Source organism: Setaria viridis, chromosome 1, assembly GCF_005286985.2.
Source record: "Setaria viridis chromosome 1, Setaria_viridis_v4.0, whole genome shotgun sequence".
Taxonomy (NCBI): domain Eukaryota; kingdom Viridiplantae; phylum Streptophyta; class Magnoliopsida; order Poales; family Poaceae; genus Setaria; species Setaria viridis.
The window spans coordinates 37,376,037-37,386,233 of NC_048263.2; the positions used below are offsets into that span (position 1 = coordinate 37,376,037).

The following is a 10,197-nucleotide window of genomic DNA, read 5'->3' on the forward strand; positions in this document are numbered from 1 at the left end:
AGCCCACCTGCTCCTCGAAGTAGAACAACGGATCGGAGCCGGCGAAGAGAGGAGCAGCGGCACATGGAGGGTCAAGGGCAGGCGCGTGCGGCGGGGAATCGCCGGTGGGCCCCAAGGGAGCGGTGGCGGCATCGGGTGCTCACTGGGCAGCGACGCCGGAGGGAATCGACCGGCGGCGGCGTAGGGATCCCTGCGATGCACGGAAAGAGTCGAGGGCAGGCACGCGCGGCGGGGAATTGCCGGTGGGCCCCCAAGGGAGAGGCGGCGGCGTCGGGTGCTCACTGGGTGGTGGCACCGGAGGGAAACGACCGGCAGCGGCGTAGGGATCCCGGCGGCGCATGGAGGGCGTGATTCCCTTTGCGCATGGGAATGGGGAACCCGCTCGGTTGCTGGTTCAAAGACGCACCTGGGCAGAAAGGATAAGGCAGGGGCAATTTGGTCCTTTCGCGTCCCGATTCCACGCTGGCAGGATGAGTTAGCACGCCATGTGTGCAAAAATAGCAAATATGTTGCTTCGTTTATAGAGGGGTGGCAAAAATGTAAGGGCAACCGTAAGGATGGCAACTGAAGTAGCGCCATCCGTAAGGATGGCAAATAGTTAAATATCCCTCATGCAATGGTCTCAATTTTAGAAAGAAAGAAAAAACTTGAGATACTGCAGTCACTGATTGCATCAAGTTTACTACTATCACTAATATTAGTGGTGATACATATTGTCCCCGTTCCAAATGTAGGTCATTTTGGTTTTATAAAATATTTAGTGTTCCAACATTTTAGCGCAACTTCAAGATCCAGATGTTCCAAAATCTATATATACAGAAAAACTAAAACAACCTACATTTTTACATTTTTGAACATTTATGATTTTATAAAACATTCCTATTAATCTACATGATAAGATAGCCAGTAAAAAAACATTATATAGGGTGGACATCTCCTCGTGTAGGAAAATTTTATGCCTCCAATTCACTCCTGCGATCGATCGTCTCATATTTGGCCTGAACAATTTTTCATTTTCTTCCTAATATATGACGTATGATTCTCTTGACGCCCGGGTGGTGACACCTCATTTATTTCAAGCTCCGCGTGACATCTCATTTGTACACCGCGAACTCTAACCTAGAGATGCTTTCTTTTCTTAGAAAAGGAGAATATGAGTATTGAATATTTTATGTCCTCCCGATCTTTTCTTTATGATTCTCTCTTATCCTTTCCTCTTGTTCTTTGCTTGATTCCGTCAAAACAAGCTTGATTCCCATATGGATTTGGTACTAACTAATCACTTTATACCAGCACAAGATAATTGGTGACAGATATACTGGTACAGTTGCACGCTCAGAATAATCCTTCTAATCTCCTACTATGCGCATGGGGACTCATCGTGACAAATATATGCCTATGAGCTTCCTAACTAATCCCTCGAATAACGAGCCAAGAGCACTCCTTCCGGTTCATGTATATGACCCCCATGTCACGTTTAATCAAATTCGACGACGGAACACGCAAAATAGTTCATTTACCGCGTGAAAATTTTAACTGCATTTGCGGCCATTTGGTTTTCATTTCGTTCACGGTTCATTTCGGATGCAGTACATGGTTAATTAAGTATATTGTTAACTATAGTAAACAGGAAGACATCACAAAAATCAGAGTGGCGCAGCGGAAGCGTGGTGGGCCCATAACCCACAGGTCCCAGGATCGAAACCTGGCTCTGATATATTTGATGTGGCTTTTGATATTTTCTTGTTTTTTTGGACGGCAAAATCGTGGAGGGGACGCGAGGAGCAGGCCCAGCCCAGATTATAATGCAGCGCACGACGAGCCGCCGATTGGGCCACGCGCCATGTTTAAGAGCTCATTGGGCCACGCCGTTAGGTCCCAGGATCGAAACCTGGCTCTGATATATTTGTGGTGGCTTCTGATATTTTTTTGTTTTTTTGGACGGCAAAATCGTGGAGGGGACGCGAGGAGCAGGCCCAGCCCAGATTATAACGCAGCGCACGACGAGCCGCCGATTGGGCCACGCGCCATGTTTAAGAGCTCATTGGGCCACGCCGTTAGGTGCAAGTGTGCTTCTTGTTTCCTCATTTTCCCATGCGTTCTTGGCTGCTCACCATTTCACCAATGGCTGCCACGGCGGTTTGCTGCTCGTCGCAGGCCCGCCGTACATGCACAGCGCCAACAGCATCACTGACTCGAGATCACCAGGCCACGGGGCAGACCCGAGATGCGGTACGCGCACATCCCCTCATCACGCGTCGGGGCCCGTGCGTCCGATCCGCGCTCAACACAACAGCCAGCTAGCGCTAAAGGTTCCCCTTCTAATCCCCTCACCTTTCCCTTTTGCGCATGCATGCCATGCGCCTGCTCCTCACAGTAGTCCGCGCGCACAAAGGCAACAGCAGAACCGGTCGTCGTCGAACAGCAGCCTAGCTCGGCGCATCGCATTGCCATCGCATCATGCATGCACACTGTGGCTGTGGCTGTGCCAGTGCCAGTGTGTCACAGTGCCGGCACTACACATATCGCAGGCGACGAGAGCTAGCTAGCGAGACGCACCACCCATGGAGAGATCGTACGTCATCAGAGAACGATCAACATCGCTGGGCTCATCCTACGCGCATCTCCAGCGATCCCACTTGCGAAGTTGCGATGCGCACTCGGCTCCTCCTCCCGTCGGAAAGGCTACCCTTTCTTTACGCCTGTAAAGGATCCCGGCCGGCGCGCGCGCGCGCAGCTGTTGTTCGCCGCATTATTTCCTGTGAGCGACAGCTGCGGGATGCATGTGCATGCATGCACGCAACCACCGTCTCCTCGCTCGCTCTCTCTCGCCCTTTTTCCAAATAAAGCTACCCCGGGTTTGCTTTTAGAGAGGCCTAATTAAGCTAGCCCTGGCCGTGCTGCTGTCCTGTGGCCGGAGAGATACCGAGTAGCGCAGCAGGAGCGTTAACTTGCTCTGTCAGCCGAACAGAGCCCTGACAAGATACACAGAGATGTATCGGAGCCTCTGAGCAGCTAGCTCTGATGACACGCACTACCAATGGCCGGCAGCCAATTCATGGACGTTTAATTCCCTTTGCTTATTTTTAGCACGTGTCACTTCGAATATTTAGGTACTAATTAGGAGTATTAAACGTAGACTATTTACAAAACCCATTATATAGGTGGAGACTAAACGACAAGATGAATCTATTAAGTCTAATTCATCCATCATTAGCAAATATTTACTATAGCAACACATTGTCAAATCATGGACTAATTAGGTTTAATAGATTCGTCTCGTTGTTTAGCCTCCACTGAATTTTATAAATAGTCTACATTTAATACTCCTAATTAGTATCTAAACATCCGATGTGACTGGTGCTAAAAATAAGTAGGAAAAACCAAACCAGGCCTCAGTACCCACAGCTCTGTAGCCCGTAGCTAACGAATGGTCGATCGATCGGCTTGCAATAATTGGACACGCATATATATAAATAATAACTACGAGCTCGATCGTACGTGCGCCGTCAGAGCGAGATTCGGAGCAGAGACGACCATAAACGTACGCGAGCACGCGTCGGTGGCGTCAGTGAATGTGGAGCGCGGGCAGCCATGCTGTGCAATGCGGCGTCATCATTCCCGGCTGCTAAATGCTAGCTCATCGATCGATCTACCGCTGCGATGCTGCGATGTGTCCGAGGCTCTTATTTCACCGAGCTAGTTTTCCATGCAGTGCTTGTCGGTCGAGGAGTCAGGAGTGGCAATGCGACCGACCGAGTAGTGGTCGTCACTGTGACCGGCTAATCTAAGTGGCGTGGACCGGGAGGTGCCGATCGAGAAAGAATGAGATGGAACAGGAGATGGAGGATGCTTGGCTGGCGCTTTGTCCTTGGCCTGCACGCTGCCGGCGCGCGGCATCGATCTGCATCTGCTGTTCCTGCTTCAATCAGCACAGTACCAGCACGGACTGATGCCACTGTTCTTCGCAGTGTGCCTCCTCGAGAGCATCATAGGCCACCGTACGCGCGTACGGGTCCATCCCTCGATCGCGAGCCAGCCAGCCGGTCCGTCTTATGAACAACAACAGTATGCTAGCTACTGTCTTATTACCCAGCTGCTAGCTAGCTCCAGGCTCTATAGCTCGCACGTGAACCATGCGTGGATCTTGTGCACGTACGTACGTGTGCAAGGCCCTGCGGCCCTGCCTGCCAGAGGATATCGTGGATATTGTGTAGGAGTATATGTGCACGGAAGCCTGCAGCTGCTGGACAGCTAACTGGATACGTCCGTCAGCAAATGGATCAGATGGAAACGAGCAGGGTCGCACGGGCAAGTACAGCTTTTGACTCGTCAAGTCTCCAACTCTACGGCACCGCACCGCACCGCACGCGTGGTTCAGTCAGCCGGCCGTCCAAAACGGCGCGGCGGCCGCCTCCTTCAGGTACCAGCGTGCCACACACGGCCGGCCTTCCAAGCACGATCGAGCCGGCCGGCGGCCGCTGGGTATCCAAGCATCCAGCAGAATGCACCATTTCATTTTAGCAGGTAGCAGCCTTGGCCGTGATCCGATATGGTGGCATGCATGGCATGGGTAGCCTGACACTTTTCAAAGCCCTCCTCTGAAGCCTTGAATTCCGGGCAACGGATGATGGGCGAATGGTCTGCGGCGTACGGCCCCCCTCCCTGCGCCCCCAGCGAATTGGTGTGCATGCACGCGCTGCGCTTGCAAGCATGCCACCAATCGGGCAGCGGCGGCGGCAGAAACTGAGTTGACATGCACCGTACCGGGCCGCTGCCGCTGGACCTGGCTGTGGCTGGACTGGCCAGCCAACTGCGACCGCGCATGCGCATGCGCCCACGCCCACGCCCACACAACACACACTCTCGCTGCTGCAAGTCTGCAACCGAGGAGGCTGGGGCCTGGGGGGCCAATGCCGCGGAGGCCGGCGCGGCGCTGGGCCGGGTCCTGAAACCTGGAGAACTGGCACGCTGTACGCTACAGTGATCGCTTAAAAGGCCCTGTCTCGCGCATCTACCTGACCGAACACGCGTACGCACGTAGGTATACGTACAAGATACCAGAGGGCCAGGCAGCCAGCCGCGCTGTCGTCACGTACTACGTGCACATACGACGGGCGGGCATGCATGCACGATATGGTAAGGTAACTGCTGCAGAGCCAACGGCTGCAGGGGTATATCTCCCGTGGCCCACCGGGCAGGGAGGAGGGGACCCGTGAGCCCTGAGTCGGCCGTGGCCAGTCCAATTGGGACTGCCCAGGCAGACAGCAGCAGCTGCCTGCTGTGTTCAGCCGCTGCACATGTCATCGTCCAGCTCTGCCCGTTTTGCCTCCCTCCCCTAGTAGTCTCTCTGGCTCGAGATTTTACAGCCCAATTTAAATCCAAACCCAGCCCAAAACCCCTTTTTACACGGACCAGCTCTCCTCTCCTCCCGGCCTCTCCTTTTTTTGGTCCTCGTGAACACTATGGCTCAGGCCGGCCAGCATGCAAAGTGAACCCCTGCGGGACACAGCATGCACCGGCGTGAATTATTTTAGTACGTTTCTGCCGGTGTGTCCGTACGTGGCGCAGGTGTTGTTCCCTGCCTGCCTGCCTGTGCCTTAGCTTGTGGTAATCCGCACTCGAGCCATCCATCCATCCATCCGCACGGACGAACTGGACCTCTTGCACACGGAATTAACGCGCTCTGGGGCACAACCACAGATCTGTAGGGACGACATCCAATGATCCCAACATCCAAGCAGCAACAGCTTGGAAAATAATGCCATATAGCCCACAAGAAGATATATGCATGCATGCTTGCAAGCTTAGTCCCATGCATGTTACCTATGGATTGATCGATTATTGGATCGATCTCCAGTTGTGTGTAGGGATGGCACGAATGCATCAGATTGCACTGTGTTGGATTATTGACTAAGATGGGTGGCCTGATCTACGAACCCACATATACGGACGGGCCAGGGGATGCATGCAATGCGTGCTCCATGGGTCCGTTCAAAAGAACTTTGTCTACATGTCTCCTTCAATGCCAACCGGAGCTAGCTACAGGAATGGAGTTGAACAAGGGACATGTTGCATGATTATGGATCTCATCCTAGCTCGCTTCTATTACCAGCTCTCCAAAAAACATAAGACACTCACACTATATATTGGACCAGCAGCTAGCTATACACGCAAAACCAATCCTGCTAGACTCTGATATTCTGCACTCGCGTTTATTTCTATGACTAGCTGACTATCCCCTTGCACACTCGGTGACTAATGTACAGGTTGCAACCCATGAGGCCATGAGGCATAAGACTATATTTAGAGTGCCTCAAAGATATCAGAAATTTATGGTGGTGAGTATAACAGATAAAAGGTGTTGGGACAGCTCTCACCCATTAGTCTAGTCTTTTAAGTTGAGTTAGGTCTAAAGTCTTTGTAGGCTTGAGTTAGCTGGACTGGATCCGTTGCGCATTCTAATAAGCAGTTGTATCAGAGCTAAAAGTCAGGAAACTTGAAATATCCCAAGGTCGTAAAAAAAACCCTCTCCAGCCACTATTATTTATTCAAATATAGCTATAGCATAATAGTCCTTTGAGATACAAAAATACATTTTAAGTAGAATACTTATATGTATTTTATTTTCTAATTAAGCTAAATATTTTAAAATTAAATACTTCCAAAAGTTACCAGATCTTGGTCAAAGCATACTAACCATGGAGACAATCCTATGGATGGAATTTATTGTTCTGCGGATAGAAAGAAGTTTTCTTAGGTCAATCCCAGTGCATGGTTTCATCGCACTCTCACCAAGACAGACATGTCGTCTTCTTAACGAAATGAAACTGTCACTCTTAGTGCACACTTTCACAACACAGTTTTATAAACAGCCCGTAGCATTTAATTTTTACGTAGAGTTATGATCGAATATGTCATGCGACGAAATTATAACATCCTCGGTGCAAGTTTCGTTAGGTTTCATGGGACTTGATAAACTATGCCAGGTGGATTTCATGGGGATGAAACTCCCTTCTCCTCCCTCATCATAATTAGGTTGCCAAATCAGCAAAATTGCTGATGTGGTATAGGATTTAATGCCCATAAAACCCTCCACGACACCCCACCAACACTAGCCTTACTGCGAGAGGTTTTTAATGTACAATTTGCACGAAGCAAACGCACGCATGCAATGAATTGTGCAATGCCTGCATGGAGAATTTTAATGTTAGTCAATGTTTGAGGCCAAAGTTTACATCAGACTTCTGCGTCTGCTGCATGCATGCAAAGCAATTTGTTCGGGTCAGCACTCACCAGCCGTATCAGAGACGTCCAGCTGCATGCATGCTTATTCAGTCCGTAAGACCGTAACGTGGTTATTGCTGCTCCCTCCCGCTTTTACCTTTTCCTTTCCATTTTGTGGATTAAGGTGGCATGTCGGTCTCACTGCCAACTGTGATACAATATCACTAGTGCTAATCATCATGAGCCAAGAGCTTATGTTTGGGATAAAGAGTGAATTATACGAAACTCTAGCGTGATGAGCTTGTTCTGTTGGGCGTCTCTAGCTAAGTACCGAAACACATTTTTGTCAGAGGAAAAGGGCAAAGTGATTGCTCCGATTAGGAATAATACTTAATTGACATTTCACCTTCACTGATTGGTATGTAAATTAAATCAGCCACATGAATGACACGTTAGTAAGTAAATATCACTTTATTACTGGGTTACGATCCACGCAAATATACTACCAATATCTTTTACGTTTATGGGATCAATAAGTCACTCCCTTTACCGCTTTTCCAACGTTTAAACCCACACAACCTCCTATCCGCAATAGCACCACCTCTGACTCTGACCCCTTTCTTTCATTTTTGAAAGCATCCAGGAGTTTCAAAACTTGGTGCCTTGGTGGGTAAACTAAACTAGGGGCGCACGCGCAATGGCGTCTCCTACCATCCAACAATGCATAGGCCAGACGGCAGAACGTTTCACCGATGAAATTCAGGGAGAAAGGGACATTAGAGCAAAAGCAAATCTACTATCAGATAATCATGAAGAAGTAGAACTTCGAAAGGTTGACACAGGAGGACAGGAGGCTTAGCCTAACAGTTGAAATGAAAACCAGGACACTTCTTTGATCCACGCGTGCATGGGCCGATGGGTGGCATTCAAACTCACGGCTCAAGCCAATAGCATCAGCAAGTTCGTTGATCTCAACCGTCCAGCTGATGATGATAAGCTTCTTCAGACTGGTCTGAGCACACCGGTCGGGTTGTCCAAAGGCATGCACCTACCACACAGGATCACATCCACAAGATATCCGGCCAGACACATGGGGCCTCTGAATTGATAACCACAGACGCCAACACATGGCGATGTTCAGCTAAAGCTAGCACGTAGCATCTCTCCCCGTCAGAGGCCGGGTTTCATTTACGCGCGCATATTTTTGAGACACTGTTCTACTTGATGCCGATGTGTGCATAGTTGCGGGCACTGTAGTGGATTTGTAAGCTTACGAGCTCACGCGTCAAGGCTGAGACGTTTTTGCTAATGCCACAGCTAGTAGCCCAGGATATGAGGTAATAATGCATATTTTCATCTTTTTAAAAAAAAAATAGGAATAGTCTAGAAACGCCAGGAAGGCCAGCGGCTAGCCCATCATCAAGATTAGGAGTGTTAATTTATGCCAGTCTGAGAGGGAGTTTCATGAAGAATTTTATGAGTATTAATTTATACCACATCACCAATTTTACTGACTTGGCATGGTATTTATGAGGAGAGAGAAGGAGGAGTTTTATCATATGTGAGAGAAGTTTCATCCTCATAACACTTAACAGGCACAGTTACCTAGTTTCTGGTTTTGGTAACTGTATAATGAAACTATGTACTGAGACTAGCCTTAATCCAATTAAATAAATCCTGGCACGTCATGGGTGAATGGCTAGCTCGTCCAGAGTTGGAGTTGTTTCCTGAGAAAGAAAGATTATGGGCGGCGCGTCTGCAGTTAAGATGGCGCAGGGCGCCACATGCGCCTGTTTATTGGCCGTTGTGTTTGTGTCATTGGCAGTGGCAGCGCGCACGTATGGTCACAGTTTCTCTAGCTTGGTGACCGGAAAACAACACGTTCCCTCGGACAGCCGGATTCATTCTAGCCTAGGTGCATCAATTACAATCTCCAGATGTCAATGGTGTTACTGTAAACTGCTACAAGATCAAAATGAACAGTATGCCAGCCCGGGGTTCAGGGAACAGTTGGAGGAGCATGCTCTAATCTCTACTACTATACAGTAACAAACTGTGCGCATACAGAGTGCGTTGTACTAAGCATGAGACTCGAGAAGAAGAATCTTTGTGGACTTTTCTCTTTATCCTCTCTTACGTTTAGCTAAGTATATAATAAACTAAAGGACGCAGGAACCACATTCCTGACATGGAACGGAAATATGCTCGGGTGAACGAAGCGGGTACAGAAGCAGCGCGTACAATTCAGCGCACGGCGCCACACGGGCCGCATCGATCCCAAGTTCCCAACTTGGTGCAGGCGTGCAGCGCGGCAACTACGTACGGGGTACGGCGCCGTTCGTCCGCGCGAGCGCAGGGGCAAGCTGCAGGTCTCTCGTCTCCGGGGCAGACCGCGTCTCCGGGTCAAATCAGTGCTCGGTGCAAGTATAGGAAGCGGAAGCCCCAGCGCCCAGGCGGGGTGGTCCGGTCCGGCCGGCCGGGGCGCGGAGGGGCAACGAAGACGCGTGCGCTTGCCTCATTGCCTGCGTTGCGCGTCGTCGTCGGATCGGAGGCACGCGCGCACCCTTCCCTCGGCGAGTGGGGTGGGGATCATTACCGGCCAGCCGGTTGACTCGGCGCCATCCACCTGCGCGCGCGCGGCACCCGTGGGAGGGCGCCCCGGCCCACCCGGCCGGGCGCGGGCGCGGCACGCACACATGCCGCTGGATCACGGGGCGCGGCGTCGTACGCCACCTGCTGGGCGGGCAACGGATTCTGTGGCCGCGCGCGAGATCGATCCCAATTCCCATCCAGGCGGCCGGCATCCAGCCGGAGCGCCGGTGGGAGTGCTTGGCGACGCGCCGGCCGGCCGGGCCACCCGGCCGGGGTGCTTCTCGTCACGTCTCTTTCGCCGTTTTCGCGGCTGCCCCCCCCCCCCCCCCCCCCCCCCCCCCACCCCCACCCCCACCCCGCGCGCGCGGGGATCATCGA

The 10,197-nt window shown here is 51.1% G+C and overlaps 1 non-coding gene across 1 annotated transcript; it reads left to right on the plus strand.

Annotated features, from left to right (window-relative positions):
* The first annotated feature begins 1,645 nt into the window (after nt 1-1,645).
* Nucleotides 1,646-1,717, plus strand: TRNAM-CAU (transfer RNA methionine (anticodon CAU)). Its single transcript has one exon. It is a non-coding gene; the product is annotated as a tRNA-Met (tRNA).
* The last annotated feature ends 8,480 nt before the right edge of the window (nt 1,718-10,197 follow it).